Source organism: Lytechinus variegatus, chromosome 5 (genome assembly GCF_018143015.1).
Source record: "Lytechinus variegatus isolate NC3 chromosome 5, Lvar_3.0, whole genome shotgun sequence".
Taxonomy (NCBI): domain Eukaryota; kingdom Metazoa; phylum Echinodermata; class Echinoidea; order Temnopleuroida; family Toxopneustidae; genus Lytechinus; species Lytechinus variegatus.
Window position 1 is genome coordinate 12,953,175 of NC_054744.1, and position 10,158 is coordinate 12,963,332.

Consider the following 10,158-nt stretch of genomic DNA (forward strand, 5'->3'; position numbering starts at 1 on the left):
CCACTAAAATGCTGAACACAGCCCCAAATAAGAATAAAGAACCAAACATTTCTGTTCATAAGAATAGTCAATTCTTCTTTTTTCTTCTTCTTCATAACATTGGTTAACCAGATAAAGATAAGAAAAGCAGACCAAATCAACCACTTCCATATTTCCTTTTTGGATTAAGGCAAGAAAAATACATGTATGCATGAAAACATAATATTTTCAATGACTAGCCCCAGGTAATCCAACAATTATATTTGGAAGCATTAATGCCTGACATTCACAATCGACAAAGAAAATTCAGCCTGTTTCTTATCAAGAAGTTGATTTAATGCTGTGAGAGAAGATCCCTTTTTTCTCCTTTTCAATTGAACATTGAAAATGAGTACAATGAAAATAGGAATGGAAAACCCAATTATCTTTCTTCTTTTTTTCCTCCATGAAAACTCATTTCATATTCCATTTGTGAGATCACAATAGCAGTATGAGTCATAAAAAGAAGCTAGCACAATATGCAATGGACCTTTCCAACATGGACGTTCACAAAGAATTTGCAACCTTGGTATAGAATTCAAGTGATGGCAATTTGGTACACTGTACCTTAAGAAAATAAAATGACTTTTCTACTTGATGAAATAATATCTCAATGGTTTATTCAATCAATTTTATAGGGAAAATAAGATGAACTTAGTATCCTATATTCAATGGTTAATAATCATGCAGAATATAAATCACCCTTTCAATTGCAGTTTAATTCAGCTTTTTACTTTAACTTAAATTTTACAGTGTAAATTAGTAGGGGAAACCGGTGTTAGTTGGAACATGGGGTAAGTTGAAACATTGTAATTTTCTTTAACGCCTGTAAAGTAAATGCAATATGCAATACTGTCCTCAATTTATATCTATTTATTAATGATACAACTGTTGTATTATCAATAACAATAAATTGAGGGCAGTATTGCATAAATTTACTTTACAGGCGTTAAAGAAAATTACAATGTTTCAACTTACCCTGGTCTCCCCTACTCTTGTTTTTATTTGCCCCCCCCCCCCTCTATTTTTTGCTTGATTCAATACACAAGTACTGTATGTATATTTCAACATGTAATACTAGTATTATGTTTATGACTTGGTCAATTAAAAAATGGCAATAATAAGAGATTCTCAACTCTGAATTTTCAGCTCAAGGTAAAGGCTTACAATTACATGCCATACTTGAACAAGGGGACACCCTACATTTGAACTTGGAATGACAGACAAGAGAAAACATTTCCAACATGAAAATATTTGGGCATAGTTTGAATTATTTATTTAGACACTAAGCCTAGAGTCTGAATATGTTTTTGTTTTAATGTGGTAAAACTCTAAAAACACAGCTGTTTTCATGAATAATAAAGGCTGTTGTCTCTAGTGCTGTTGTCGATAGGCCTCATATCGACATTGATGTCGACATACGAAGGATTTTCAATGTTTCCGACATGTCGACATGCACGCACCCACATCGACATGCAAACATAAAATAAAAAGGGGTCTAGCCTAAAGTCACGAGTATAAAGCTTAGCTGAAAAGTTAGAAGCTTTTATCCACAGTAAGTGGAGCGATTAAAAGGTTTATTCAGCTATAAAGCGGCACATTAAATGAAAAAATACCTGCTATACGTCAGTGCGCGTGCCTGAGTGCAGTGGGGCCGGCCTGCCCGCCGATCGAGCTGTCCCTCGACGATCGCTCTAGATCTAGCTAGCGTAGCGTACGTAGTAGCATTCACCGTACCCATCCATATGTACCCATCGCTATTCACCGTGCTTGATAATACGTTGCTCCTCAATGCATTACTTTTCACATAAACGTTTTTGTCAAAGTTGTGACCGCCGCAATTGAGCGCTTATTTCAAACCACGAAGTCACAGAAAACTTCCCTTCCTTCGTTTGGAGATCGTTGCATGGATCGCCGCGGAAGTGATGCTGAAATTATCGGTCGATTTTCATTATTTTTTACTGTCAATTTGAGGAGCTTGCGTTTGCAGCACATGTGTACCAGCGTATAATACGCAATGATCACTATTGTAATTGGTGATTCTCAAATTGGCTCCGAGTGTTATTGCGCAATGCTTTTGAGACCGGATCGTGGTACAAAACTTGATTCTCCAGAAAAAGATGTGGATTAAATCGGTGATTTTGAAAGTGAATTCACTCTAGCTTAGTGAAAATATGTTTTCCCGAACTGAGCCTGTATTATATAGATCTAGCTCTAGTGTGGGGATATCACTCGTGTCAAGGTGAATACATTTGATTGAGAGTGTTATGTTCCACGATCGAATGATTTTTTTTGTTAGGGAGCCTAGGCTAAATTACGGTCCCTTTTTCATGTCGACATTGTCGATGTCGGGATTAATTTTTAAGCGACATGTCGACATGGATTTTTGTTCCCGACAACAGCACTAGTTGTCCCCCTTCAAACCTGAGGCAAATACATGGTAGAACCCAAATTACGAAGGAAATTGAAAAGCCCAAAATAATAACGGAGAGGATGGTAATTGGATACCATATTTATTATCAATACCAGAGAAAACACAAAGAAGAATACAGAGAGCCACTAGAATGAGGTCCCTCAAACATGATACTGATCTCCTCAAAAACATGTCATTTGGAGCAGCGAAAAAATGGTGCCCCGAAGCCAGTGTGCATTAGGCAAAAGCCAATTTTACATAGAACATCTTGGAGATGAGATAATCTCAGTCTGCCAACATTGTCGCATCGCACTCGTCGTTTTCTCTCCCTACCTTGATGTCTTTCTCTCTCCCTCACTGACTCATGTGTATGTGTGAATTTGACTAGTTCCAGATATATGTTTTATTCCGTCGTGGGCTACCGCACCTCTCATGCGTAAACAGAATACAATTTGCCGGCTGGGCATGACTTTCGTTAAAAAGCCGGGGCAGTTGCTGGTGGGCACAATTTTTATTTGTGCTAAAAGCTCCATGCTTTTATGAGTAATCAAATTCCTGGTAGCACAACTTTGCCTCCTTGCTTCACGAGAAAAAGAAAATTAGTTTTATTATTGTCGCAGAACAGATCATCTGTTCATCCCTTTTGTTATGAATTTCAGGATGTACATGTATACATGTAGGTCCAACATGTACATCCTTGACCATTGGAAACCAAAAAGTGACTTTTACTTTCTTAATGACTACCTGAAATGGCAATATTGTAATCCATAATTCTTTGCAATGAGCTTTCATTAAATTATGGGAAAATGTGTAAAGTTTATAAGTTGAGAATTTTTTCTTTCTTTATTCTAATATCATCAAAATATCACTCACACCATTGATTTTATGGATATATTATCATAAAATAAATTTATTCCCCTTTCATTCATGAACTGCATTCTAACAAATAGCATAAAATTGTTGTCAATCCATAGGCAATTTGCAAGTACAATGACTTTTTATAATACAAAAAAAGTTATGTTCCATGCCTTTGGCTTTCCAAAAATATACTTGGCAATACCTTGTAGAAAAGGCCCTTTCAACAATTGATTTACATGTACAGTACATGTAAATATGATCAGTAATAATAATTGTTTCCAAATGCTACAATACAAAAAGAAAATAATTATTGTATTTGAGTTTATTTAATTAGAATATAGGCCATTTCAGACATTTATCATCTAAGACATGTAATCATTTTGTGAACTTCTTGGCAAGATTGGTAATATTGTTACTGGCATTTTCCACTGATCATCTGATATTCTTGGCTACTTGTTCATGATGCAGCAGCTGTTTCAATTTGTATATTCTACAAACAAGATTAAATAGGACTCGGATTGGAGTTTATCTGTACTTGAACTGTAAATGTCTGATAAAGACATATATCAAAGGCACAGGAAGAGTACAGATCTGTTCAGTATTAATACCTCAGTCACTTTTTCCCTATGGAAGCTATACAGCGAGTAGAAAACAGTCAAAATAACACTTTTTTGTACCAGATACATGTACATACATGTATATACACGAAGGTGGTTTGAATAAAAATGAATAAAATGACTGTGTTTTCTCGCCGTAAGGCTGCCGTAGGCAGAATGTGACTGAGGTAGTTGATAAATGTTCAGTAAAGGTACAAGTATTAGAGTACAGTAATGAAGAACATGTAAATGGGTGTGAAAGTATTATGTGCGTTTAAAGCAGTAAGGATGGTGTAGTGGGGTACAAGTATGCAACAATTATCAATTAATTTTTCAATAAATAAAAACAAATGATAAATAACAATATGGGGTAAATGGGTACCTGTGCGCACCAGAATCAGTAGATTAGCTTAATAGCCAGGGTAATATATAGGAGCGCCTTGAGCACCTAGCAAGGTGGATATGTGCACTATACAAATCCTATATTATTATCATTTTATTTATTATAATAACAGCAACAATATCAATAATAACTGTAATAATAATGACAATAAATAATTTCGATAAAAATAATAATGCTAAATACATCTATCAAAATAGTAATATTATTGAAGTTGAGCTCTTCATAGGTCTCTTATCTAGACTTACTAAAAAAAATACAAAGTCTTCTGTCATATAGGACATATGAGGTTTGGGAACTGAGCACAGTGGGATTAATAAAGGGAGTGATCATTGAAAACCAATACCCTACAATATCCAGCCAACAATGTACATATTACATGTAGTACATCATGTAGTTCTTTTCTTACAGTTTTAGTACTTTCAGAATACATGTATACCAAGGTTTTTTACCTGGCTGCTATGAAAGCACAAATGCCTGTGAGCAAGCAACCAGGGAACCAACGGCTTAAGGTCCTCTCCGAGGGACCTGGTAATGAGGATAAATGCTTTACCAAAGGGCACTAGCGCACCACTTGGGAATCGAACCCAGGTCACCCGAATCCGAAACCCCCGCTCTACTGACAGAGCTATCGTGCCTTTCACTATACATATGTACCTCAATAACAAAGAATTTGAAAAATCAGACAAATATTTTGTCTGCTATAAATTTATTAATAACAAAAATGAATTTAAAAGCTAACCTACTGAGATTCATTACTGAAGTGGCTGTTGCACCAAGTTTTGAAACTGTGCACAAACTATAAAAAAAAATGTCTTAATCATTCAGACCATAAATTGAAAGTATTTACTACTGTAATAGGAGCATGGGGTAATTTGAAAGCAAGCCTACTGGGATAAAGAATTGATGCCATCAATGGGACCTGGTTTCGGAACTATTTTTGGTCCTGAGGTTCTAGCTTATTACGCAGCGGGCAGTCTTTTCATGGCTTGATGAGGCTTGGTGAATGGCGTAAAGCATTAGGTTACCACGAGGTGTGATACCAAAAAAGACAGGTGTTTCTTGTTGGAAGCATTGGTATGGTAGAGGTTACAGAGTTAAGGTCAATATCATCTGACCATATCTTAAAGGAACCACAACAGGGCAGGACAATCTCGGTGGGGTCACTCAGCCGCAGAGGAGGACACGTATGACCGTTACCACAAATGCAAGTGACCCCCTATTGCAGTCAATTTCAAGGACATTTTGTGAAATTTACCCCCCTATTTTCACGCAAAACAAGGACAAAATTGCGGTAAAATGGTACCTTGAAACACCCCTAATTATAAGATTGTATTTGTAAGGACACTTTTGCCCATTTCGCAAATTTACCCTATTTACCGTATTTCAAGCCTCAAGGACAGGGCATTTACACCCTTTCCTCATTAGAGGAAATTGCAACACAGGCGTCAGAGTGCTCAGTCCTGAAAGATGACCAAGAGCCATGTCATATAGTGATACAATAATCCAAAAGAACTTTATTTTTCTTGAAAAATAAGAAAAGTAGAATTTTTTGTAAAAATAAATGTAGAGATGACCATATAAAGATACACAGCATGATGCGGCTGGTGACTCGGCGACGGATTTTACTTCCCGTAATCGTTCTCCCCTTTTTCCTGACCCCTATTTCCATCAGATCGAGGACGGTGAGCACCCCTATTTTCACTACTTCGAGGAGTGTTCTGTCCGCGGACGTTCCGTGAAATTGACCCCTTTTCCCGCGATTTTGGTAATGGTCATGAGGTCCCCAAGTCATATTGAGTGACCCCACCGGAGGACAATTCGGATCTTTAATTTAATTATGAAGTACATGTACCAAAGATTGTACAGAATATACATGTAAAATACATGGAAGCAGTTTTGTTCTGTCAAATTTCACTGTCATTTATGTGATCAATGATGCATTTTTAGTTCCTACATATAATTGTACATGAGGAACAACAGTATCACTGACTAGCAGACGGTTTTCTTTATGTACACACTTAAACATGCTTAGAAAACGTGCAAGGAATAAAAGAAATCAAGATGTTATTTTCTGTCTGGTCCACTGTTTACATTTTCTGATGACTCTATCCTGGTTTTATGCCAATGGGGTCAACTTTGTTTATTAGCAGATTTCTGAGCCCCCAGTAGTCAAGAGCTACAAATGTAACCATGCATACATGTTCAGTGTACATGTAATGTATATGTACACATAAATCAGAATCAAATCCTTTTTACTTGGAAAATATAACTGGCCTACGTGTAGAAGACTTAAAATTCACCCATTAATAATAGTGCACATGTGCAAGATTTTACTTGAACATGTATAATGCTTAATGATGATTTGTATGGAAATGTGAAAATAAATTGAGCAAAATTAATAATGCAATGCTAATCCATTGCTGCCAACTGACATAGCTCAAAGTTATGGGGTCCTTTCCTTTCCTCCACTCCAGGGTTAAACAAAACATCAACACAGACTTTCCACGACACAGGCCTAAAAAATAGTCCAAACCTCATTAACCTACAAAAGAGGAAAATATTGCCGTTACGTTTTACATTAAAAGCTTTGACATTCAAGAAATCAAGATGAAGTTCATACAGTGTACTTGAACTCCATCTATCGTAAGCTTAACGAGTGAGGAGGTGTAACACCCTTTAATCACAATCACGGCAATGATGGCTATCAATTTGCAAAAGGTTATTAAATCCAATGATGACCTACGTCTTTCTTGCACTTAAGGCTCGAAAGCAAGCTGTGCCTGTACTGGGTCAATTTCACCAGGTGCCTCCGGCCACTTTCATCTCAAACGTAATAGATACGGGCCTACTAGTATTTTCACTATACAACGATGAAAGCGTTTTGAAAATCACAATGAAACTCCATTTTCATTGGTCAATCTTGATTTGTTGGAGGGGTCACAGGAGGAAAGTATTTCTCACAGTGATAAGTTGACATTCAGACAGACGAGGCCTTCTTGGGCTAGAAGGAATGCTCGGTAAAATTCACAGAATACAAAAGTCAAAGTGAAGTTCAAAATCATTCTCATTATTAATATATTTTAGGAAAAAAACATTCATCAATTTAAAGAAAAAATGAGCTTACAGTGTATGTATTCATCCAATGAGTTATTCTAAAAACAAATTGTTTCATACAAAATTTTATAAAACGTATACGATTTGAGCCTATACAGCAACACAATCACAGAACTTGCAAGAGATGACAAATCTGACTTTTAAACAACGAATGTGGTTTCCATGGATATGGTGTTGACATGAAGGCTCTGTATAATGTCAACAGCATGAAATGGCTGGTGGAGACAACGTTATCCAACAAATATGCACATGGAATTAATGAGATGGTGAGAGACAATGGTCTACACGTACATCACTTGTACACTGTAGTTGTAGGAATAGACATATGGTATTCCTATGGATGTTAATATTATTTACAATTTGGACTCAAAGAAGATCATAACTCTTGACTAGTCTGCAGGCACAGACCCTTGCTTTTCACAATTCACATAGGGCAAAAACAAAGTATAGTCTGAAGTAGTGAGACTACCTGTAGATCTATGCACTTACATTTGTACATAGTCTGCTGGTCAAACCCTTCACTGCACTCGAAATACATGTAAGGGTCTGAATGTCCAGCCTACTCATGCCTTGTGTACTGAAGGCTCTCTCGCTCAGGAACAGCAAGTTTTGTATGTGCTAGTCTTTGCGTGGAGGCACACTTGTTGATCAAAGTTCCAATGAGGGTCTGTCACTCTGTGCCTGAAGACTAGCACTTACATGGCTCTCATTTGACACAGGCAGTCTTTGGCATCAAGACCTTTTATTGGCTATTAAAAGTGTAAAATGTGAATCTTCCTTTTACATGTAGGTCTATATTTCACTTTCATACTTGACCAACTTGTATTACTAGAAGTTAGATGAAACTGAAGTATTGTGAGCAAATTGACTACCAGTGTTGTCTTTACATGTAGACATAAAGTATAGGCCTACTTATAAATCGATTCCAGTCCCTATATGATGCAGTGCATCCAAGTAGGATGCAGGCTATGTTACAGTGGAAAACACTCCATCCCTCGCATAGGATGCTAAATGGAGGCCCCGTGTAGAGGAGATTCACAACCTTTGCATGTTAAGAACCAACTGCAATATTCGAATAAGAGTAGGGGGAAACCCTGGTGTAGTGGTCCACCTGCATTCCCAAACCAGTTATCGGGAGGAGAGACCTACGGGTCACAGTTCTGTGTGCACGCCCTTCTAGGCGACTCAGATTGGCTGGCTCCTCCAATGCGCCTTTGAATGTCTTTGACAGATATATGGTGCTATATAAATGCTGTGCATCATCATCATCATCAAGTAGGCCTTCATCTACAGTGTACTACTGTATGTACATCATCAATATACTGAAAAAATATCACTATCACCAAAAGGATCAATCTTCTGTCATCAAACTCTAAAAAGATATTTGCCTCCTACAGAGAAAATTAATTGGTCATATACACTGTACATACATATACATGTATGGGCTCCACATACAGTTATCAAGGCCGATATTATTAAAATCAATATTAAAAAGACACAATGGTCTACCAGTGACTGTAAATTATGACTGACCATCACTGATAACATGAGTCATGTAGGCGCATTAATCAACATATTTTCAGTGCAATCCATCTAATTGCAAGGATGATCCATCTAATTATAGAGTATAGGCATGCTGGGTGGATGAAGATCTTTACTCACACCACCAACACACCAATTTGTGTAAATAATATCAAAGGTTAGACAAATGGACCCAATGAGTCACTGATTAACCACTTGGGGGATGGGGGAGAGTTGATCACAGAATATCTCCTTGTACATTTGTACATGTAAGTATTTGTTTGATTAATGACGTCCAGCACTGGAGTGCTAATCTATAGTAACTACATGTACAAGTACTGTAAGCTTCAAGGTATGGCATGGGTAGCATTGGTCAATATCACTGTCAGCCTACATTGAGAAACAGAAAAGAGGGCACAGAATATCTGTACAATCTAGACCAATATTATTGACGCTTTTGTGATAAAATCAGGGCTTTCAAGTACAAACGTACAAGCATAATATGAGAGAATTCTAAATAAATTTAGATTTCACACTTTCGTTCAGTTTTAAAAATTAACTACTTTTATAATCAAATATTGATTCTTAATAAAGCAGCCTTTGAGTTGACTATCAATTGACTACATGGGTACTTTCATGATGGAGGAAAGGGCCTCATACTCAATAAAGAAGATCTTGTCGCATTAATCCTTCCTTTATCTCATAATAAGCGTCCTTTTCAATGTGCTGGTACTTGTACATGTACTGTATGTTAACTTTTTACATACTGCCTTTAGAGCTGTAGATGATTCATATTAACCCCCTAACCCCCAAAGTATTAATGATAGATTTTTTATGCTTTGTGTATTTTTATAACTCTATTTTGATACTGTTATGTTTAATGCTGTTTTTTATGTAAAAGTTCTGTACAATTCAGCTCTTGCTGCGAACAGTCTTTGAATAAAATACCATTATTATTAGTAGGCGTACATGTATATTATAGTTGAGGAAATGCTTTATTTTCATTTCATTCACTGGTCTTTCTTTTTTTTTTTGGAACATGTACTGTATCCTGCATGCTCAGATATTGTGGTGAACCAAAGTGCTCACAAGCACCCACAATAATTATCATCATGCGGAATTATGACCTGGGTTTTAAAAGGATGCTCTGTTAAACACACAAAAGAAGGCATTTCCTACATATACTCCACATTGATGAGATTTGATTGCCATTGGAGTAGCACAGGAGAATGAAC